Raw genomic sequence first — 26,047 nt, forward strand, 5'->3', positions numbered from 1 at the left:
AGAAACTGCAATGTGTATCATTACTTTCTAACTTCCCTCTTTAATAATTTTCCAGGGTAACCATATAGTGCACATCACAAGTCTTGCCATCATATTAAGATCGGGTCTATATCACAACTTCGAAACTTTGTAATATTGAACAACTAAAGATTGACCACTATTCATCAAAATGCATTTTGCAAATTGACAAATACATACAGGGCAAAGATGTAGTTGGCCAACTATACAATGTTGCCCTTTCCTCCACTGTAGTGCAATCTTGGAGTTGGTATATTTAGTTAGGAGGGGGTGCCCCCACATTGGGGGGGTATAGCCCCCCACATGGGTGGGTTTATTTTAGGTTTAGTTTGTTCCATCATATTGCAGGGCAAGTGTTTGCCCTGTAAGTATTCATCAATTCACGGAAATGCATTTTGATGAATAGTGGTCGATCATTAGGTGTTCGATATTACGATGTTTTGACATCGTAATATAGACCCATTAGATCTCAGGACTGTATGACAGCACTGTAGTCAGTCCTCATCAGAACAGTAATACAGTATAATGCTCTCTTTTGCATGTACATCAACAAACACATGCAGCAGCTGGAGAGACCACAGGGCTTTCCCAGCAAGGTAACACAGGGCCTACAAACCATGCCATGATGTATGTGGATAGATTAAAAGCCATGTCACTGTAATCTGTCTTGTATAGGATGAGGTGACATCTGCCTGGCCTCCAGGCCAGTGTCTGACAATGCCCTGGTGGGATGACTGCATATCCGAACATCTGATATAGATGATGACATCAGCAGTGTCTGTTGAGAATATGGTAATAACAGTGTCCCACATGCTGTAGTAAAAGGCTCCCTATAATGTCAAGCAAGTGCACACACACACTTGATTGCAGTGAGAATAGAATTGCTACCTATCTAAGTACACAGACTACAGAGCACAGTAGTTAACACAAGCACCATGGCACAAGTCTGACTTTTGCAAGACTTCAGCTGAATTTATAGTACATGACATCAGCAGGACATGTGTGAAACAAGATGTTGGCAGGCCTGCATAGGTTCATAGCTTCATAGGTTCATACAAGGTTCATAGGAGGTTACTAGGCTAATGACCCTAGGGCCTTTTCAAGCATAGTGAAGTTGTACTATTCTTCCCTTATAGGCAAAGATATATAGTCCTTATTTGCAATTCCATGATCACCACTTGTTTCCTCTAAGAGTGACACAGGTGAAACCCCTGGGGTAATTTTTACAACTTCCCATCCAATTGTCCAAGTTACACTTAAATAGGGTTATTGAAGAACTCAGTTTAATGTGAATTGAGAGTTTGTTTCCTAGCAGTGGCAATCTCTGGGAGACATATCTGTCTATCCAGCATGTCCTGTTGATGTCACAGGCTAGGTTAAGGTTCTTACAGCAAGTGAGTCTTTTCCCATTTGATTTGTGGAGGTGCAACATTTCCATTAAGGCAGGGTTCAAGAGTGCTCTCTAGGCCAGGCACAAGTTGCCTCTCACCAGTCTATATGATAAAGAGTACAGTGACAGGGCCTTCAGTCTGCCTTACTTATGAGGTGTGCAATGTAAAAGGCCTTTGTTACCACTGTGGACACATGATGATCAAAGCTGATGTTGCTATCAACCTGCATTCCCAAATCTCTCACCATTGTGTTGGAACTTGGGGGGTATTATTAATAGTGTAATTTGCAGGTACCTCTCCTTTGCTGACAGGGACAATAGTGCATGTTTTTGGGTTAAGTTTAAGTCTGATGATTCTCTCCATGGCCTTACAGACAAGGCTGGTCAGGCTTATGGGTCTATACTTCCCCGGGTCGGTTGATGGTCCCCCGCTGTACAAGGAGAGTACAGTTGCTGTGTTCCACTCTGCCGGTACAAAGCCAGTACTTAGACTGTGATTGAAAACAGTACCCAGTAGTTCTACTAACTCTTGCTTTACACCACATAGTAAGCAGCCTGGGAAATTATTTGGTCTCGTAGAGGCTGTGTTTTTGGCCTTGGTGAGTGCTGTTATTACTTGTTCTTTGGAGATAATAGGCAGAGAACTGGTGACAGGTATGCTTTGGGGTATGACTGCTGGTGACAGGAGTGTGATTTTTTTCCAAACCTGTCTACTAACAGGTTATGATGTCCTCAGATTCAGTATGACTTGTACCATTCACTATGAATTCAGTGCAAAGCTGGGCCTTCCCTTTTACATTACAGGCATAGCTACAGAATGCCTTGTGATCTTACTTAGCACTGGATGCTAATTTAGTTTTATAATTAGCTTTAGAGGACTTTACAAGATGTTCCATTTGCTTGTTCAAGCTGTGGAGGGCGTTCTTCTGTTGAGACTGTTCCCTCTAATTCATGGATATCAGTTTCTTTCTCATGTTGTATAATCTATTTATGCTAGATGTCCACCAGGGCAAGTTTTGATCTGTTCTGGGATGGCTATCCCCCGGATTCACGAATCCTCCATCAGCGTGCCATGAATATTCATGAAGGCATGCTGACTCAACCGTAACTCTTACATGGACCGAGTATGAAAGCAGGGGGCGTGTCCGACTGCCGAGCAGTCTAAATGTCCATGCCCCTGCAAGTGTAGTAAAAGCAAAATGTCAACACACAAGAGCGAGTTCGCTCAAATGTACTTGCACCCAACACCACACTCCCTGACACTGTAAACCCCCATCACAGTTATAAAAAGTAAAATATATATTTTTTTAAATCCACGATATAGCTGCCCGTATTTGCGCGTGTGTGCACAGGTGTGCCCATTGCTTAGCCATAGTTAGCAATTCCGACAAGGAAAAGCATAAGAAAGAACGTTTATGCAAATCACACCAAATTGCAATAGTGTAATGGTAGAGCGTATGCACAAAGAAGAGGCATTCATGGTTCGAGTCCCACCACTCCCCTTCTTATTTATGTTTTAAATCTGTATTTGAAATAATACCAGACATATATGATTAAAATTTTATTAAAAGCAGTGACATGGCTAATGTATCAGTCAACAAAATATATATTTTTAAAGGACCCAGATATATAATAGCCTGCTTTAAGCGACACTTTACCCAGCTAAACACAGGTGCCCATAGTTTAATAGCGCTTTACCCAGCTAAACAGAGGTGCCCCCAGTTTAATAGCTCTTTACCCAGTTAAACAGAGTTGCCCATAGTTTAATAGCACTTTACCCAGCGCAACAGAGTTGCCCAAAGTTTAAAAGTGCTTTACCCAGCGCAATGTGTTTGAGCGGACGTGCGCACCATGCCAACCAGGGCACCGGGGAGCAACGTAGAGCTAAGTTGCTTAAACACAGCCACACCCCCTAGCCTGTCTAGACAGTATTAAAATAAAAGAATGACAAGGTTTGAACCCAGGATCCTGTGCGGCAGCCACTATTAACATTCATAAACTTACGAATGGTAGTTTAACCATTACTAAGCAGGTCTGCAGTCAGCCGAGAATTTTACAAAATGGCCAATCACAAAAAAGTGCTGGAAATGCGGCATATTTAAGCCCCATAGGTGGGAATATTCGCCATAACTGATTGTAGCTCACATTTGCAGTCAGAATGGCAGGTGCAGGAGAGGGTTCACGCTTCCGAGCACAACGTTGGGGCATCAAGGAGTCCAAATACATGGTTTGGCTCCTTGTCCACCGTCACGAGTCAAGACTCCTGCAGGGCCAGTTCCAAGGGACGGAGTACAAGGCAGAGGCTTGGAACCGGTTAGCTCATGACCTCACCAGTGCCACAGGCATTCCTCGGACCGGTGAGAAGGTCCGTCACTACCATGCAGATCTGAAGAGACGAAAGCAGGACTGCCTGAACCAGTGGATACAGGAGGCCCGTGGGATGCAGAATGCCCCACAACTGAGTATGTAGCCACGGAATGCAGTATGTAAGAAATGATAATGGAGTATGTATAATGGATAGGTATGTCTCAATATCCCTTCATTTACTTTACAGCTGCAGGTGACCGTGCTACGAATCAGCAAGCCTATGCTGATAGGCTGCGCCACCAGGCAGGTTAGTGATTATTCTGCATGTATTGTTATATAAAATATGGGATAGAGCATGAAAGAAAGTGTTGTAGTCCAATAAAATAGCCATAGAATTGCCTGAATAAGTCCTCTGCATGTACTGTCAGATAAAAACGTCAGAGAGGCACAAAAAGAGTGTAGTAACCCATTAAGAAAGTAACATATGTATGGAATAATATCTCTGCAGGCACTGTCATATAACATAAGTGAGTGAGCCTGAAAAAAGATTGTTCTAACCTATTAATAAAGGTATAATATGTCTTGAACATGTCTGCCATAAACACCGTTAAAACAAATAAAGGAGGGAGCCTGTGGAAAAGTGTGCAATGTCATTAATAAAGGTCTAAAACCCAGAGTGTGTCTGTGTCACAGAGTCGGAAATGTTGCTGTACCCATGCAGTATACAAACAGTACTGTTTGAAAATGTGCTGGCAACCCAGAGTTATGCAGTCCCATATAAAGTGGGTGATGGAAGTGCTAGTAGCTGTGAAACATATATACAGTCCACAATAGTCAGTTACTGGCTGGCATGAATAAGTAAACCTGGCACACGTGTAGCATGTAATTATTCACCAGAAATGTGAGTGTGTGTCAAGAAATGCAGGGTTCTGTACAAATCGAAGTGAAAATGTCATGTGAAAACATCCCAGATATGTAGATAAAGAAATATAAATGCAAACAAGAAATATGTAGCAGTGACATATGTCCTATTGTTTTATAAATATTTGCATTGATGTTGATGCATGTGCCCTGTTCAAACACCACATTCATGGTGGCCTGTTGCTACCAAACATCCCTGCATGCTGTTGGAATATTCACTGTCGTTCAATATATGCATGTGTTATGCTTGCTGTTCAACTGTTGGAACCTTGGTGTGTTGGGTTAATGGTAATATTACTGCATGCTGTTACAACTAATCTGGAATGCTGTTGTTTATGTTGTAACTAAACACACCTAATCACAGAACGTATGGGAAGGCCGGTCCCATCGGACCCACCTGTCCCTCCTCAGTTGGCGAGTGCACCTGGCACCAGCAGCTCTGGTGCCCAGCCCAGGCTCCCCTCCTCTGTTAGTCCTGTATAAAGGTATAATATGTCTTGAACATGTCTGCCATAAACACCATTAAAACAAATAAAGGAGTGAGCCTGTGGAAAAGTGTGCAATGTCATTAATAAAGGTCTAAAACCCAGAGTGTGTCTGTGTCACAGAGTCGGAAATGTTGCTGTACCCATGCAGTATACAAACAGTACTGTTTGAAAATGTGCTGGCAACCCAGAGTTATGCAGTCCCATATAAAGTGGGTGATGGAAGTGCTAGTAGCTGTGAAACATATATACAGTCCACAATAGTCAGTTACTGGCTGGCATGAATAAGTAAACCTGGCACACGTGTAGCATGTAATTATTCACCAGAAATGTGAGTGTGTGTCAAGAAATGCAGGGTTCTGTACAAATCGAAGTGAAAATGTCATGTGAAAACATCCCAGATATGTAGATAAAGAAATATAAATGCAAACAAGAAATATGTAGCAGTGACATCTGCATCCTGGACAGTTAGTATGTCAGATATAGGTCAGGCATATATTGAACTAGCCAAACCCATGACACAACCTAATGTTTGGTGGCAAGTGTAATAATACAGGTAGGGGATATACACTTGCAGTCACTGGGAATGTAGTGCAGACTAAAAGGTCATTATAAGATGTTAACCAAGGTTTTTTCTACACCCTACCATATGTGCATAAACCATGCAATTCCACACCTCAATGGGTATGTGTAATCTTAAATATTTGTTGGGACATATGTCCTATTGTTTTATAAATATTTGCATTGATGTTGATGCATGTGCCCTGTTCAAACACCACATTCATGGTGGCCTGTTGCTACCAAACATCCCTGCATGCTGTTGGAATATTCACTGTCGTTCAATATATGCATGTGTTATGCTTGCTGTTCAACTGTTGGAACCTTGGTGTGTTGGGTTAATGGTAATATTACTGCATGCTGTTACAACTAATCTGGAATGCTGTTGTTTATGTTGTAACTAAACACACCTAATCACAGAACGTATGGGAAGGCCGGTCCCATCGGACCCACCTGTCCCTCCTCAGTTGGCGAGTGCACCTGGCACCAGCAGCTCTGGTGCCCAGCCCAGGCTCCCCTCCTCTGTTAGTCCTGTACCACCTTCAGGTGGAAGCACTGCAGGGGACGGGGCTCGTCCCCCCCGTGCAAGCGTGGGTAGAGGAGGGCCACCTGTCACCCTTGCTAGGGTCCGGGCTGTGGTGCATAGGGAGATCCAGCGTTCAGTCGCTGATCCCCTACGCCAGCTCGAGGCGAGAGTGGCATGTCTCTCGGGTGAGCCTGCCCATCCTACACAGCCCTCAGCACAGCCACCCTCTGGGCTGTGAAGGTGCAGTGGTGACTGCCAATGGGTGGGGATCTCAGTTCCACTGTTACCATCTGTGGGCTCATGGGCTTGCGATTTCCAAACATACTTCCCCGTCAATTGTGTTCACCCACCCAATGTGTCAAACTCCGCCACTGTATGCGTCTTGTTTGTCTTGTCTGTTTACCTCCCCAAATATACCTACTTCCTCTACCTCACATTCCACTCTCACCTGAAAAAAAAAAAATTAAAAAAAAGGGCAACCTGTTCCCACAAACAAATTACGCCCCATACATAGCTGCCCAATTCGCACACATGTCCGCTGGACATGTAAACTGATAATTCTAATTGGCAGTACAACATATTTTGTTGTCCTCACCCCTCTCTCAGGGGTGGAAGGTTTCAAATTTCACACCAAATTTCAAACATATGCACAGCTGTTGTTGGTAAAGAAATGGGCAGCTATGGACCTTCCCTACACCCATCCTGCACATCCCGAGCTGGTTTCCCTACTGTCTTTCCCTCTTTGTGCCCCCTTTTTCACCACTTTCCTATCTCCTCATTTTCTTTTCTTTAAAAGAAATTTGTGCGGGGGTTAGCGGGAGTAAGCACTTTTAAGCAGTAGTTAGCTGGGGTGCATGAGTGTGAGCTTGTGTGCACTTAGCTAAGCATTGCTAAGCGCCATGCAAACCCATGCAAACCCACTTACAACTGCTTAAAAGTGCCTTAGTCACTCTGTATAACAAGGCCTTGTACTGCTCAGCAGCAAAATAAAAAACCTTGTCAGTCTCGAACCCGGGACCTTGGACTCACCAGTCTGCATGAAGTACCACTACACCACAGCAGATATACAATAACTTAGTGCTGAAAGCAATATATTATGCATTACCATGAGTGAATGTAAAGGGAAAATAGGAATGGCATAACACAAATCTTGTTCTGTGGGCCTTAACCAGAAGGTGTTATGGAATTGCATGACATGACTGTGAAAAGGGAATCAGCCATGCTAGTAGGGAATAATGCTACAGTAACACCTTACAAATCCCACACAGTATCAGAGCAGGATAAACACTGGCATATTTGCATAGGTCACAGGCCAGACCTCCCAACAGTGACTGATCTACAGGGAATACCCTGATTTGTAAACAAATGTTAGCTGTGCCCCTCTGACTCCCTGTGAAATGTACTAACAGTAGGCAGAAAGGTGGGGAATCTCACAATGACAAATGTCAATAAGTGAGAGTAGACACTGCTTGCACATCAGAAAAGGTGTAGTAATACATATGCTCTGAATCCCCCAAAGTCTGAACTGCAAAATGTCTGAAATATATCACAGGTGTATCCCAGTTATATGCACCTTTCCCTGAGGCTGTTCAAATATATACCTGAGAGTATCTGAGGCCTGGAAGAGTCAGAAACACACAGGCATATCAGCTTGTCTGCTGTTACACTTGCCCTTATGTAGAAGTACAACACAGAAATATCAAAGGATGTAGCCATGTACTGCTAGCAACCACCTGTGACAATGCCATTGTTCAGGTGCTAAAAAGACTGCTGTGGTGCACAGTCAAAGAATACTAGGCTGACCTCTGTCTACCATCTGGATATGTCCACAGGTGGGAGCTACTCAGACAGACTACTAGCCTTTATAGATTTACAGGTACACAGCAACTCTGCATGTTCAGTAAGATAAAAATCACACGATAATAAATAGTGCACTCTGCAGTTCTGCACCCCTACCCAAAGGTACTATATACCTGTGTAGTCAGGCACAACCAAGGGTGTAGGTAGGCATACACAGTAGTGAAATATGTCCAGCTGTCCTGAGCAGACTGTGCTAATGTCAACACAAACAAACCACAAACTGTTCAGAAGTGAGTAACATACTAATGACAGTGTAGCAGTTCACAAACAGTGCATGTGCCTGATATTCATGATTGGTAGTACAACATACTTAGTTGTCCTCACCCCTCTCTCAGGGGTGGAAGGCTTCAAATATCCCTCCTAATGTATTGCATATGCACAGCTGTTGCTGGTAAAGAAATGGGCAGCTATGGACCTTCTCCACACCCATCCTGTACATCCCGAGCTGGTTTCCCTACTTCCCCTCTTTGTTCACCCTTTATCACCACATTCCTATCTCCCCATTTACTTTTCTGTCAAAGAAATGAGCGCAGGGGTTAGCGGGAGTGAGCACATGTAAACAGTAGTAAGCGGGTTTGCACCAGTGTGCGCATGTGTGCGCTTAGCTTAGCATTGCTAAGATATGATAAGCTAAGCCAAGCTTAGCTTAGTATTGCTAAAATAAAATAAGCTAAGCTAACCTTAGCATCGCTAAATGTTGCACAAACCCGCGCAGACCCGCTTACAACTGCTTAAAAGCGCCTTAGTCACTCTGTATGACAGGGCCCTTGTACTGCTCAGCATCAAAATAAAATACCCTTGTCAGTCTCAAACCCCACACCTTGGACTCACTAGTCTGCATGACGTACCACTAAGCCACAGCAGATATAGAATAACTTGGTGCTGAAAGAAATATAACATGCATTACAATGAGTGAATGTAAAGGGAAAATAGGAAAGCCATAGGAATACGTTGCAATAACTACTGTTGTATGCCAGTTAATTCTCTAATTCGAAAAGAAAGTACATACTCCCATGTATCCAGTGTTAGCATTAGGAGGTGTGAGTAAACCTACACACTGAGAAGACTATACTGGAAGAAGCAACAGTCAGGTTTCAGTACAACATGCATTTCACTGGCTACAACCCAGCTTCAGAGATGAGACATATACCAACCTTCTGACTGAGACAACAGTGTCCACAGCAAACAAGCATGGTCCCCACCTTGCAAAACTGAAAGGGCTATGCCTACCTAACCTAACATTTTATAGCAGTGTCCTGAAATCACAGTGAGAACTGCAATTACCACACAGCAGGCTGCATGCAATTACTAAATGGTGGGCACCAAATGGTGCAGAGGCCATCACATGCACATGTGCAGATACCTAGAAAAGTAGCCTGTATCTGCTGTCCACACATGCAATACTATCATTGCAACAGCTGGGAGAGAGAGAGAGAGCACGAGCGAGAGAGACAGACAGAGACAGACAGATACAAACAGGCAGTAGGAGACAGACTCTGAAAACAAACAGCAACACACAGAGGAAACAAAACCAAAAAAAAAAAAGACACAACAGACGGAGGTGAGGAATACAAAGGTAAGGTATGTAACAGATATGTATTTGCTGACATCAGAAAGATGTGTCTGAAGGGTACTCTACATACTGTGAATCATCCATATGTGGCAGCAGTCCGTATCTATATGTACATACACATTTGCATAGGGCAAGGGACATACTGCAACTGTTAGTGAAGGCTGGACATATGTATGTTGTTGAAGGCTGCTATGTGCACATATGTATGTAGGTTGTAGTGTGTGGAATTGTAGAAAGCAAGTAGTGCCGACATATGTCATGTGGTGTTAAACGCTGTGGGACTGAGCTACAGGCAGTGAGGCCTGCAGCAGCTATATGGCCTGAGGACAGCAGAATGCATTCTGCACAACATTGTGCAATAGTATTACATAACCGTATGTCTCACAACTGTTGCATAATTGACATCCCCACCATGAAAGGCGGGCAGTATATGTGCCTATATGTGAAGCTATATGTACAGCAATGGATGTTTACATGTATGTGTATATATACGTGTATATGTATATATATATATATATATATATATATATATATATATATATATATATATGTGTGTGTGTATAGATATATAGATATATATGGATATATTTATATATATATGGATATATATGGATAAATATAGATATATATAGATATATATAGATATATATGGTTATATATGATATATATAGATATATATGGATATGTATGGATATGTATAGATATGTATATATGTATGTATATATATATATATATAAATATATATATATATATATATATATATATATATATATATATATATATATATATATATATATATATATATATATATGTATATATATAGAGAGAGAGGGAGACACAGGGTCATATGTACTGCAACAGGTGCCTGTTGTCCAAGGCAGCATGGACTGAACACCAGTGTTGATACTGCAGTGCCATACCCCATTCCAAAACATCTTACGCAGTAACTGCCACACAGGTGGTAGCCTGCCTAACACTGATGATGTCAGAAGGGTTCACGGGACACAGGTGGACAGTAGGCTCCCCTGTGATAATCACAGTGCCACAGTAGTCATGTAATCTGTCTACATGGTACGTGTCATCACAAAAGGTGTGTCATCTAGGAAAATATAGGTTGGTGTTCCCCTCTACTCATCACAATGCCCCATGTGGTATGTACCTCACATGACAACTACAGCAAGTGGAAAGGCCACAGACATACCTAACAAAGAGTAATACTGCCCTCAAACACATGCCCTATGCAGACTGACTCACAAATCACAGTGCGTTGCATACCGCCCACCCAGAGGTTACCACTGCTGGACATACAGAGGTATGTCACACCCATAGCAGTTGGCCAACCACCATGACAACACCTCACAATCCCTCTGGGCTACATGACCTAGGACCCTAATCCTTGTCACCTCACTAAACAGCACATGCTGGAGGTACAGGTTTCTATCCACAAATATGCCATACTCTGGGCTAAACCACCCAGCCTGAACAAACAAGGCTCCTCATTAGTAGATGTCATACATACCCCTGATGATTGTTTTGGAGATAGGTAATATACCCTGGGTGTCAACTTTGTGTATCCGGTTGACAGGAGCAAGTGAAATCACACTGCATGTGTGTCAAAGGCCAGGGTAGCATATGGCTAGGCTGCTCTAAGCCCTAGGGCCAATAGCGTATTATCTACCTATGACACAATGCACACACACATGTACTCAGTGCAATACCTGCTATGTGAGGTGGAATGAGTGTGACAGTGACTGTGTGCAAGGTTTGTAAAGGTGTGATAGCTTAGTGTGAGGTTGTGTCTGTCATGGTAGTTTGTGTCCTAGGTGTGAGGCCGGAGAAAGATGTGTCAGTTATTGGGATGCAGACATAGTAGGATGGCATATGTTGTGACGTAGTTCCTTGTGTACGACTGTGGTGTCCCAATGTAGGCTGAAGCAATATGTGTATGCTCAGTAAGTGGTACTGCTGGTGACTCCAGCTCACTTATGAACTGTTGTACTACCTGAAGCTGTAGGCCTAAACAGCACAGTATGGTGTATGTTCACAGTCCCTGGCAACACTGTCTTGTGTGTTTCCTGTAGTCTGCACAGATTACATACCACAGGCATAGGTATCTGTAAGTAGGGGCACACAGTACTATAAGGTACACAGGTAATGCTCATCTGTGTCGGCATACATCTGTGTGTTGTATGTATGTCTGATGTGTGTTTAATGATGCCTGTACCATGCCCGCAATGACATGTGTGTTACAGGGTATGTGTGTGTATCTAGCAACATGTATACTCTGTTACAGCAGTATGCCAGCTATATTAACAACCGTGCACATATGTTAGGTAGGGGTATGGCATCAAAGACTAGGGTGGTTTACCGGTAATACTGTAAATGTACATGACATTCATTGCACTGGATGACATATTTCTTCATTCATTAGCTTGATATATACCCCCAGGGCAAGGTTGTGCATTGTATCCCAAACAGTGTGCCGACTACTGGTGTATACTGGTTTGTTATATGGAGTGTTGCAGGCACTGTCAGCCAGTTGTGGGCTGTGGACTGATATGTGGTATTGAACGTGTGTATCCTCTGATAGACAGATAGATGCTATATATGGCAGTTAAGTGATATCTGTACTTCATAATGTTGTGTGCCACATGACATTCTCACACATATTTAATTGTCTTCCAGGATTATGGCTCATCAACGTAATCCATCGTATTCAGCTGCAGAGGAGCAAGAAATTCTGAACAGCCTGGTGCAGCACTATAACCTGCTTTTTTCCAGGGCCAGCCAGCACCAGCATGACCGTACTGCACTGTGGCAAGACCTTGTTCGCCGGGTAAATGACATAGGCATGCATAACCGGACATATGAGTAGGTATGCCATCACTGCAGTGATTTAATTAGACATGTCCGGCGGCATGCGTCTGATATCCATAGGCAACAGCGTGCCACAGGTGGTGGAGCGGCCATACATCCCCCCCCTCACCAGAGTGGAGGAGCTGCTCCTAAGCATGGTGGCTCCTGGCCTACAGCAGCAACAGCATCACACATGTGTCATCATGGAGGCCGGTGCCACACAGCAGGATGACATGGAGCGTGCAGGTAATACGCCCTAGCTGTAGACTACTATTACCTGTATTGTTAGAATATGCATATGTGAGATGTGTACTGTGTGTTTAGCAGTTGTGCTGCCTAACGTGTGCAATACTGATATTTAGAATAGTATCCATACACCTGTGACTGTTGACTATTGTTCCACTGTCGTTTAGCACACACAGAGTCGTTTAGCCACTGACAAACTGTGTCATATTATTCTAGGTCCCTCTGGTGTGACAGCAGGGCAGACAATACATGCTGGTGTGTTAACACTTTAATATTGGTAATGAAATGTGCATGTCATAGGTGAGGTGTAGGCCATGTACACGTAACACACCTATGCATAATGCATGCTGTGCATGTTTGCTGTGAGACATCAATCATCTCAGTAAAGTCAGTAGCTGCCTCAATCACATGCAATGCACAGTTCAGCAGACACAATTGTGGCAACACTGTACTGCACATTGGATATGCATAGTTGCTACAGCTGTAGACAACAGAACATGTTTATCATACGCAGTACACGAAAACATGCTACATTTGGCATTACCACAGACCCGCTATAAGGTCACACTTCAGTATCCCACATGTCATGCACACACACATGATGTACCTCAGGGGTAGAGGCCTATCATGGGGCTGTGCAACACTCTGCAACACATAACACAGTCATGTTAGGCGATGCTCCCTATTGGGCACCTCACACACCCATGTACAAGGTGGCTGTGTAATTGTGAACATAGCCACGGCACTGCAGTTCAGGTACAGCATGCTAGGCGGTGGTCTTGCACACATTAGTAGCTGTGAGTGACCACAGGATGCATGTTGATGATGGCACAGGGTACTACACCCCATCCAGTTACAGTGACCACAGTACTACTCATAGCATTCATTGCTTTGCACCTCAGTGTTGTGTGTGTGCAAACATATGCACCTATACACACTATGCATAGCATGTTGTCTGCATGCTTACATATACCAGTATACACAATATGCACAGCAGTCACCATCCAAACAAAGTGTCACATATATGTCCTGGAATGCTAGTGGGTGTATAGGTCACTTGACACACATTGGGTATGTGTGGTGTTTAATGTTGCAGTTGTGTAGCATGCCATGCCATGTCTGGCACCCACATATCTGCAATATGTTCCACACTCAACATAACCACTGTACACTGGCCATGTCAAGCATTGGGATTCCTTCACGTCAACATGCACCTCACATCCCGTGTGTGTACATAGCATGCATGTGCTACACCCGTGCCCACTATTATCTGCTATGGACACAGACACTGCACTCAGACATGGATATCTGTGTCACACAGATAACACATGCAGCCATGGCATGTATACTTGTGAGTGATTTTGCACAGGGCATTGCAGAGCTGATAATACCCACACAGCAATGTTGTGTCTATGTACACATTGTGTTCCAGGGTGTAGCCAATCACTGAGCAACTACACAGTTGCATCAAAGCCATGTATACTGCCATTTAATAGGGGCATCTACACTTGCACTGCATGGTCTTGTGCAACACATATTCTGCATGCTGACATGTGTGTGGTGACTGTCTACCTTGTGATACTGACACCCACCTTCACCCACTATACAGTATGTGTTGGATTGCTGGTATGTGTGTGTATGTACTGTAGTGAGGTGTGTATTAGTGTTCATGTGTGCATGTGTCCATGTGTGCATGTGTTCATGTGTGCATGTGTGCATGTGCAGACCGTAAAGTGTGTTCCCTGTCTTCCTCTCACAGGTGCTGAGTTAGGGGTTGGCGAAAGCAGCAGGAAACCTGAAGCCACTGCCACGAATAGTGGTGATGATGACACATGTATTTTGGCACAGGAAGATTTGACAGGGTCTGCCGTTGGTCCGCCAATCAACAGTACACAGTGTTCAACCCCATCTATGCACACACTCATACTGTCAATACATCCCTCACCACCAATGGGCATAGGAGAGGGATAGCATACAGTTGGCATTGACCAGGAGAGTGTGGTACCCATGGCACTTGCATCCCCTCACAGCAGCCATAGCCGTAGACCTGGAATGGTACCACATAGGCAGAGGTCCAGGGGTTCTCGGGGGAGCACCACTGGTCATATTGCCCCTGGTAGGCATGCCCTCACAGGTCTTACAATGACCAGTATGTTCCGGGCTGTAATGCAGGCTCAGGCATGTATGGAATGGTACACCAGGCAGGGACTTAGGGTGCAGAGGGCACATTACACTGCTATCAATGATAGCATCCGTGACCTTGTGGGTGCCATCCTGACTTACACCGAGGTCATTGATAGATGTTGTGGGGAGACATTAGATGTCCTCCACAACATGTCTTCCATGAGCCAGGACCGTGCGGGATGGTTGCGACGTCGACACGGACGCATGCCAGCAACAGCAGGCAGTGGTCGCGGATGGCCCACAGTTCACAGCCACTCTCGTAGTGGCAGTACCAGCCCCGGCAATGCTGGAGCTGGCCTGTCCATTGACCGTCCCAGTAGACCACGTGCACATGGTTCTGGCCAGTCCCAGCAGGGACATGGGTCCAGTCGTCATACCTCTGCCTCTGATGACAGTAACCAGTCAGGGTTGGTACCCGATACTACCCGTAGCACCCCTGCCAGGCACAGGTACTGTGTCCGTGGCCAGAGACAGTGATCTGTACAGCCTAGCAGGTACAGTCTGTGGCTATCCCACAAACTACCGTATATGGCAGCCACATGGTGGAGCTGTGTGCATGCAGACACACACACATTAACCAAACAACTAGGGCTCACACATACACAAACACATTACATCAACATTGGCCCATGCTGTACTGTTGTTCCTCACACACACACACACACACACACACACACACACACACACGCACACAGACATGTCAATTGGATGGGTCAATGTCAGGCTCTGGCAAACAACAAAATGCCCCGTGCATATGATGATACCTGTGTCGCCTCCTGTTATCTGCATCATTGACAGAGGGACAGGCTAACATGGTGCTGATGCACAGGGTGACACTATAGCAGTGTAGCTATAATATCAAGTTGTCAACAAGGAAATGTAATGACATCCTTGTAGGTATATCTGGGCAGACATTATGCATCAAAGCTCTGATTGTCAATGTAGCATTGTTTACACCACTGTTAGGTCTGAGTATGTATTGTCCACCCATGTGCCACTTGGCTGAAGTGTAATGTGTTGCCAGCATGTGTTAGTGAGTGGACAGTATGTGTGTGATGTGTGCAGTACAGATTAGCAAGTGTACATCTGTGAACATGGTAGGTGCACACTGTCTGCATGTACGTGCATAGTGGACACATGGGACATGTGGCATACCCTGTCGTACACATTGTTAACATCTCATAGTATCTTTCAATGGCCAGTATGCATTCTACTACAGTTATGTACTAACATGGGTAGACGTGTGTATGACATGGGTTGACACTATGCTGTGGGTGATACTGTTAATATCTGTCAATGATTTGCGGTCTAGTAGTATACACAACCTCAACAGCATGACTATAAGCAATCATTGGATGATGTCCTGACAAATGACACACAGTAGTAGGGAACCCAGTAACAACTGGATCCTTCCGGTGCTACACTATAACACTAACCAGTGGTAATGACCGCCACCCATTCCTGTGACCACACCTGTTTGGCATATAGCCCCCTTAGGTACATGCAGACATGCTAGGGATGTGTCCATCCAAATCTGGAAATGCATGGATTGGCCTACAATGCATTCCCTGGATGGAACGCATATCCTACACAAGGGTATCATACAGACAGATACATGTTGTATGATACATGCTGTATAGCAGTAAGCCGACTATGGCATAGTCATCCTCATGTACTATACATACTATCCCGTCAGTACCAGACAGGTGGTAGCCCTCAACATGTATGTTGGGTACCAATGTGTACATACAGCCTCATGTTATGTCATGTGTCCCTTGGTATCCACATATCCATAGGTATTGTAGATTCCCAAGGTGTATCACATAAGACATTATAGGCCTGAATGCATATCCACAAGGCAGTTGTACACCTATAAAGCAGTCATACACCTATAAAGACTGTCCATTCTTGGCAGTCTTTGTTGTGTATGACCATGTCTGACATATACCCCAGGCATATACCCTCACTCACACTACTCTTAAGTAACTGTCACGGATGTGTGTGCCACAGATGACCTTGGCCACAGAACACGACAGTGGACGGCCTTGTCACATACATATGTGACCTACGATCTGAGAAGCAGTGGCACAACTTGTCAATGGAAACAAATGTATTCATGTAGTATGCAGGCTTCACACCTATGTACTGATTGAGGGGACATGTACACATATATATTTGCCACGCAGATACCTGATGTGTGCAATGCACTTACTGTTGTAATCATACTATGTCATACCATAGTAAAAGCAAAACCCGCACCGCATTGACCCGTGACACACAGACAGTCAGCATTTGCAGGATTCAAACCCCTACCTAGCTATGTTATGATACTAGAGAGCAATGCATTAACACGGCATGCTAACTGCTTTACTAGGTGGTTTCCCTTCTCTGGCTGTATTTGTAGGATGGTGACATCATCAGTCTTTCCAAAGAGGAATGTACCTCTTTTAGTGTGTTTTCCCAGTCTCCAAAAAGGGAACACCTCTCAAAGGAAACTGCACACATACACCCCCCCACACACACACACACACTCACTGTTTGCAGGATTCAAACCCCTACCTAACTATGTTATGATACTAGAGAGAGATGCATTAACATGGCGCGCTATTTGCTTTACTAGGTGGTTTCCCTTCTCCTGCTGTATTTGTAGGATGGTGACATCATCAGACTTTCCAAAGAGGACTGTACCTCTTTTAGTGAGTTTTTCCAGTCTCCAAAAAGGGAACACCTCTCAAAGGAAACTGCACACATACACCGCCCCCCCACACACACACACACACTCACTGTTTGCAGGATTCAACCCCCTACCTATGTTATGATACTAGAGTGAGACGCATTAACACGGCACGCTATTTGCTTTACTGGCTGGTTTCCCTTCTCCTGCTGTATTTATAGGATGGTGACATCATCAGACTGGACATGGTGATGTGTGTACACTTTGTTTTATGCCATTCTAGGAATGGTCCATGTAGGTCAGCAGGTGTCAACAGCTTGAACAAGACCTCAGAATCCTTACCTTGTGTGATCTATCTGTGGACACATTGACATTCCGTCATATGTCAACACATATTTATGCACAGCTTATTGGTTTTGTGGATACTACATGTGTCTGGGATGTTGATAAAGGGCTATTCAAAGTCTATGTGACACATGTGTAGATGTGTTCATTGATGTATGTCCTGGGTGGCTGCCTTGCAAACAGTCTAGCATGTTTGGGAACCATGATCTGCACATGAACATACCACAGTTGGTAGGGTTGTGTGTATGTCAACTTCCAATAGCTCTGTTTATGACTGCAACCATGATGGACTCCATGTCCTTGCAGATCAGACTTCATAGGCATACTGGACTTGACTTCCCATAGTGTGTTGTGCACCAACACTTGTGGGAAGTGCCATATGTAGCTGTGACACATTCAACGGTTCTACATCCTGTGTAGGGGGTGAGGCTCAGCTGACTGTTCAGGTGCATGATCTGTTTGTTCTGTAGTTTGTGCATGACACATACTGGGAATCAATGTATTCACTTGCTGCCATGCTTTTGGCAGTGGGGGTAGCTGCTCATCCATTCTACATGTGATATCTCCTGGTATGATGATATGGACTATTGTCAGTGGGAGGCAGGTATGTACATATGGGCCTGTCTGTCATGATGTCGGCATTGTCACTCAGGTACAGTTGGCCCTGACTCAGGACATATATGGGTGTACATTGCTATTTATGACATAGCTGAAGGAGGTGTCATGATTCAGTCTAGACTCCTTCTTAGATACTCTTTACAAAACACCAACGAACATGAGCACTAATCCCTGTTATACTCTTTTACATGCTTAACACCCTACTGATCCTTTGTGATCAGGCTACAGAGTATGTCATGACAATATCCTGGCATGTCCAGGGGTCGGTTTCGTGTGTACTCTCCAGTCCAGCTGGTGGATATTGTGATATTGACACAATGTCACATCTGCCTCATGTACACAGACAACCCTCTCCTCCTCCTGACAAACTCAGATATATGTGTGAGATGCACCTATATAGACATACAGGGTGCTGAACTCTCTCGACCCATGACTGGCACAGTCTATCAGGTGGTGAAGGTAACCACACGCACCACATATCAGTCTCACATATCCTCTAGCAACAGCACTCAAACCACATTATCACACATAGACATACTCGGAAGCTGTAAATGTACACTACCTATGCAGAGACCTCCAAAGCAGACACACACACACCTGCTACCCCACTACAATACCCACATATCACATAGTTCACAATGTCAGTGTGCCACACAGTCACTGCCCTTCGGGCTAAACAACACACCTAATACACTTGTAATAGGTGACACTTACTGTCAGACACACTGATGTACCACTCACCAGCCCTAACAAGGGAATAGTCACTTTGGGCTGTCTGTTGGGTGCCAGGATATGCCACATAACACAGGCAGTCAGGTCACTCCAAAGCAAGTACAGGACTGGCACCATCATTGTCCATGCTGGTGTGTATAACCTCAGACGCTACTCCCTGGACCACATGACATGATACATGGAGGAACACTCTGATCATGTAGCCCAGGCCAGTATGACCCTGACCTTGTCTAGCATCTTACACCCACCAATTATGATGTCACAGTATACGGACACACATATCACATTTAACAGTTGCCTAACAAATTTGTTTACTTCATAGGGGATACAGTGTCTGTCAGCCTATGGTGACATGCTCAACATGCCATGTAGCTTCACTATGGACAGCTTGCACCTGTCACCCTTGGACTTTGGAATGCTGGCTAAGGCTCTTGCTACCACCATAGTGCCTTTTTTAGCAGGGCTCAGAAGACAAACCCACCTCCATAGACATTACAGGTTAAATGAAACTAAGGGTAATGCTGCTCAACAACAGTTGTGTTAACCTCATATTGCGGCCACTCAGGACTCTCCTCAGTATGGAGGATAGCAATATCTGTGCACTGACAGATGCCTGGTTCAGGCTCGCTTATGCACACCAGCACTACCAGGTTATGTTTCATACCATGCTGTCTGACAACAAGACTTGGAACAGACAACACAACTAGGGGGAGTATCCATATACATCACAGATACACACACCTCAGGGTTAGTAGCATTGCACAAAGCATCACGGACCATACATATACAACTACCATTGTGCAATACTGCCTTTCAGTTTGTTGCCTGCTACAGAACACACTCCCAAACTCAGGAACCACACTCGGCTTTCGTGGGAACTGTGGAGAATATGAAGGTCTCCACAAACACCATTATATTGTGTGACTTCATATACACAAATATTGACTGGGGATACTACTCAAGCCCCGACAACCTCACCCAACAGTCGCTACAATTTGTAGACTCATATGCTATGGCACAACCAGTCAGTACAGCCACAAGGGGGAATACATACTGGACCTGATCACCACCAACATGGGGACTCTATGTTCCACACCAGCGATATACCCCTCACTGGTAAGGTCAGAACATACATGTATCTCACTGGACATACATATACCCTTCCACACACCCATCCTGGGTAATCTTGGTGAACTTCTCATGAGCCAACGTCTCACTTCACCGAAGCAAGGTGGTATCCTTCAGAGACCCTGAGACAGTGGCAAATATGGCTCACACTGCTGCATCCTTTACATACACATTCTATGGACACCTAGTGGACTGCATGGATTGTGCTATCTCAAATAACAACAGGACTCACTACTCCAATGGCAGGGGACCTGTCTAGTAGACCCCAGCCATTAATAAGCTGTACAACATCAAGAGGAATCTACTACATGATAGAGCACAATCCTAGACTGGGAAGGCATCTGTGATCTGTACTAGCAGACAGCTGCGATCACTCATGAACTTTTCTAAGGGCCGCTTCTACCGGACAATTGCAACAGGCATGTAGGACTATCACACGGCCTTCTTCAGTTATGTCAGGAACCTGGGTGGACACTCACTGATATGCTGTGAGTTACTGCATACTGACTAAACCTACCCTGAACCTACTGGCATTGCCAACATCCTGGCAAACAGGTTCAATACAGATGTCTCCCATCCATCCCTTCTAAGGAGCAACTATCCATCCCAACAGAGTATAACCTCCCTGACATCACACAGTAACAGGTGAGTGCTGCCCTCCCCAAAGCCTATATCACAGTATCAATGTGACCAGATGGTGTCCCAGCCTGCATCTTACACGAGCATCATGACAGACGTAACCCTCACATTACATCACTGTTCAATATTGGAGTTACCACAGGATATGTACCCAAGGAATGGCATACAGTGACAGTGGTCCTGCTCCACAGAGTTGGTGCCACAACAGACCACAGACAATATTGCCCTATAAGCCTAAGTAGCCTGCTCTGCAAAGCTATGGAGCGTATTGTCATGGGACCCATACACATAGACATCGGGAACCTACAGACACTGTGTCCTACACATTTCAGTGTTGTTGTGAGCAGATCTTGCCTCTTGAACCTATTTGTATTCTTTAAACAGCTTACAGGTCCATTGACACAGGGATGGCTGTCCACACAGCCTACCTGAACCTTGCAAAACCCTTCAACACAATAACCCACTGGGCCTTTATGCATAGGCTCACCAGCATCGATATGGACACATATCTCACACGATGGATTGATACCTGGATCAGGGATAGCACCCACATGGTCAGAATTGCAGGTGTCATGTCTGACTATACACCAGTTACACATGGCATCCCACACAGCTCGGTCCTGGGACCTCTCTTGTTCAATATATATTTGTCTGACGTACACGCTACCACAGGGGGAATATGGCTGAACATGTTTGCACTTGACTGCAAACTGGGTGCCATGATCAACTCTCCAGCTGCCACATGCATACTCAAACAGGGTCTCACAGAGATGGACGACTGGTGCCTGAGCCATGGCCTACAGCTAAATGCCATTAGTTGCATAGTCATCCCCTTTGGGAATAACAACATGCCCACACATTACCACATAGGTAGTACTCCATTACATACGGTAGGAGTTGCTAGGGGTTTGGGGACATGACTTGTTCGTACTGTCGCCTTTGACATTCATGTTGCCAAAGTGGTTGGACACACCTTCTATGTGGGCCACCTTATCCCATATGGTTTCACATCTAGATCGAGTGAGGTCATTGTGCCCCTATACTCATCACATCCATGCTTGGTTACAATGCCACATTTGGGGTGTACCTTACCCGACACCTGCAGCAACTGTACTGGCCACGGAAGTTCCTCACCAAGCAGATCTAGGGACTCACACAGATGCCCGGCACAGTTCAGATGCAGTAACTCCAGCTCTACTCAGTCGCTTACCACCTACTCAGATATGATGTGTGCCTGCTGTTTACAGATATACCCAAACCAGAATTACTGGACATGCTCCACCTCAGGATATCCGACTTCCTTGGAGCTACACACTCCAGGGATGTATACCTCAGCACAGATGTTACTAGGACATTGTGGAGGGAGAGATTCTTATCCCAGATGCTCCACTCACTCCAGAATGTAATCCCAGTTTCACATAGGCACAGCCACCCACTGACCACCTACAGGAGACATCTTGATGACTGTATGGGTGATCATATGTTTACCCCTGGGATATCTTCTGTGTCCCTGCTAGACAGAGGCACACTAGCCTAAACATACATGGGCTATCTTGTGTGACCTACTATTCACACACACAGTGTAGTAATTTGACAGGGTTGCGAATGCCAAACACACTCTGGCTAGGCTTGTACATGCCCTAGGGCAGATAGCCTAGTATCGACCTCTGAACCTATGCTAATGTTCAAGATGCACAATGTTTATTGCTGATACTGTTTGCAGGTCTTTATCATCTTTGCTTTACCAGTTTCTATGAACAACTTCGGTATCTGCAGAACATATTTGATTATGACAGGGTTCCACTATATTATAGATGTGTCTGTTGTCATATAACCGTGTGCACAGGGTGGATTGCTGTATAGTGACAGGTTCCTGGGTTAACACATGCAACTGCCAGATATGCGTGGCCCACTGCTGTACTCAGACATGGCCTAAGTGTGTGAGCATGCCCAGTTCAGCCATTCCGTGTTTTGTTGCCTGACATTTGTCTCATTTATTCAAGTGTGTGAGCATGCCCAGTGTGACCTTTCAGTATGTTGCTATCTGAGGTCCACTACATTTGTTGATGTGTGTGAACATAACCGATATTAACATTTATACTGTGTGTGTTGGAAGTCAGGTTCTGTTCTCACTGCAGGACTCACCTTTGTGTCATAACTCAACAAGGATTATGCTGTGCCTGCAGGGTTTCCATGAAATACTTTGCATAGACTTATCAACATTCAATCATACAGGCTGACCACTGCAATACTGTCATGGTTTAGTGGTTCAGTACTTTGGCTATAGTGCACAGTATCCTGGGTTCGAGGCCCATCACTGCTTTATATTTTCATACTGAGCAGACCAGACTGCTTAAGGGCCAGTTAAGCAAATATGAGCATGTTGGCTTTTGTTCAGCTATGCCCTACTTAGACCAGGCTTGTACGACATTGCTCAATATTCACCAACATTGCTGGACGTTGCCCAATATTACTGAACATTGACCACAGTTGTGCTAGTTGGTGTGTGCGATTTTGTTTGCATATACTACATGGTGGTAAACGCTGTTTAGCACTGCTTTATATTGCTTAACACATGGCAATCATGGGTGGTGCTGCAGGGCTGCCTATGTCGGATGCACATACTACACTCCCAGTACATGTTTGAAAGCAGGTAGTGTCAACTTAGGCATCCCTTTTACTACATGTGCGAGTTGGAGAGAGGTATCATTTTCAGAATTCCTACTGAGCCAGTGTATGTGCTATGCGTTGCCTCTTTGCCAAGGCCAAAGCATACTGGGCACGCCTCCTTCTACCTACTGGGGCAGGCTCAGGTTGTTCCTCCTCCGAGTCACGCTCTGCCTGTGATGGCCTTGGCAATGGTGGGGGGCTGTTTGGCCCAGGCCTATGCTGGTCCTGCTGCAGCTGTTTTCGCAGGATCATATTATGTAGCATAGCACATACCATGACAATTTGGGTACATGTAGTTGGTGAGTACTGCAAGGCTCCACCAAATGTGTCCAGGCACCGTAACCATGACTTGAGCAGCCCAAACACACGCTCTATTACATTACGTGTTTGTGCGTGTGCCTCATTATGGCATTCCTGTTCAGGAGTGTATGCGTTTCTGATGGGTGTCATCAGCCACGGCTCCAGTGCATAGCCAGCATCCCCCACTAGGTGACCATGTGGGATGTCCCCACTGGCAAATGTCTCGTACAGCTGCGTCAGATGCCAAATATGGGAATCATGGTAGCTTCCACATCCAGTATTATGCCCTGGGCATCACACATGACCTGGCAGTTGATGGAGGGGAAGCCCTTGTGGTTGAAGTAGACCCTACCCCGCTGGTGCTCTGATGCGTATGTGCGTGCAGCCTATTGCACCCACTACCTCAGGGTATTCCGCTATTTGCTGGAAGAGACGCATATTGCTGGCCAATACCTCACAGGAATTGGGGAAATATACATGATCACCGACATGTGCTGACATGGCATCCAGGAACTGGTGCAGTACCCTGGATGCTGATGCCTGTGATATCCCCATCATATCACCAGTTGGTCTCTGGAAGGTACCTGTTGCTAATATTCTTAGGCCAACACATACTTTGGTTTCCACTGGGATGGGTTCCCCTCTGTTGGTTCTGTGTGTGAGGCGTGGCCTGCACAGCTCAACAATTTGCTGCAGGAGATCTCTGTCCACTCTATAGCGCTCCACTATCTCCAGCTCATGCAGACCCTGGTAGGTTACCCTGGGTCTGTATACTCTTCTCCATCTCCTCACTGTGGGTTGTCCAGCAGCATTTCCATTGTCACCACCCTCAGCATGTTGCACATGTCACCTTATAACAGCAATGGCAGTCCCTAACATTTCTTTGTCTCAGTAAAGCTTTTTCAGTTTTCACTTCTATTAGCTTACTACAATGTCTGTTGTGAGAAACATAATGGACTGTTGTTTGCAGAGTTTTAAGTGCTAGGCTGGGCTGGGCTAGTGTACTGCCTGTGTAATTGCCTGATTCTGATTGTTTTCACCTGCTAGCTCTGCTAGTACTCCCTGGTAGCTTCCTACTATTTGTTGTGCTTCCTTTTTCCTTTCTGTTTCCTCAGGGGGGGGGAGCACCGCGCACACAAGCGCAAACACACGCACAGCAGCTAACACACGCGTACACATGCTTACATGAACTAAAACTTGCTTATTCGGGTTAAAACGTGCACACACTAGTGCAAACGCACTTACAACTCTTTAAACAGCCTTATACATGCTTACTCCGGCTTAAACGCGCGCACTCTGTCTTACTCGAGTTTACACGCGCACACACGCATGCATACCCATTCAGCAAGAAACTTTGGTGTTATCCACGGCATACACCTTCCATTTCTTGGCTTTCCCTAGCCTACCTGTTGACACACCTTTTTCCATGATGTGTAAATGACAGCTGACACATGCCACTCTGCTCCAATGAGCTTCACTTCTTTCATACATAACCCCCTCGTGATGTCACCTATCTTCTACTCTGTTACTCCCCTTAACCTACTCCTACACTCCACTGACTGTGCTCATTTGCTATGTAAACTTGCGACTCACTATCCTAACCCTCATTTACATAGGACTGCCTACTAATGCTTGGTTACATGTCTTAGACTGAGCTTCCCCCTTAGCAACCTCTACTCGGTGGCCATGTTGTCTTCAGCCTGCCATTCCCTTGCATTGTACATTAACAATTTAAATAAAATCCACATTTGTGGGTTTTAATTTTTAGTATTCTGGGTTTTAGAGTGCAGCCCGTTTGTGCGGCGCTACTCTTAAACATCGGAAATCGGCAAAAAAAATTTATTTTCATATTGCATCAGGAAACATTTCACATGGCCATATATTTGGCCATTGGCATGCTTCCTGCACTGGATGCAACCTTTATTTGGAGCTGTCATGGCTCTGTTTTGCTATTTGCAGAATGGTACTCAGTTGTCAACTGAGTACATTTCTGCAAATAACACTGCTGTTACTCAGA

This window comes from Protopterus annectens, chromosome 1.part1, assembly GCF_019279795.1.
Source record: "Protopterus annectens isolate FY-2018-M chromosome 1.part1, PAN1.0, whole genome shotgun sequence".
In the NCBI taxonomy this organism is placed as follows: Eukaryota; Metazoa; Chordata; order Ceratodontiformes; family Protopteridae; genus Protopterus; species Protopterus annectens.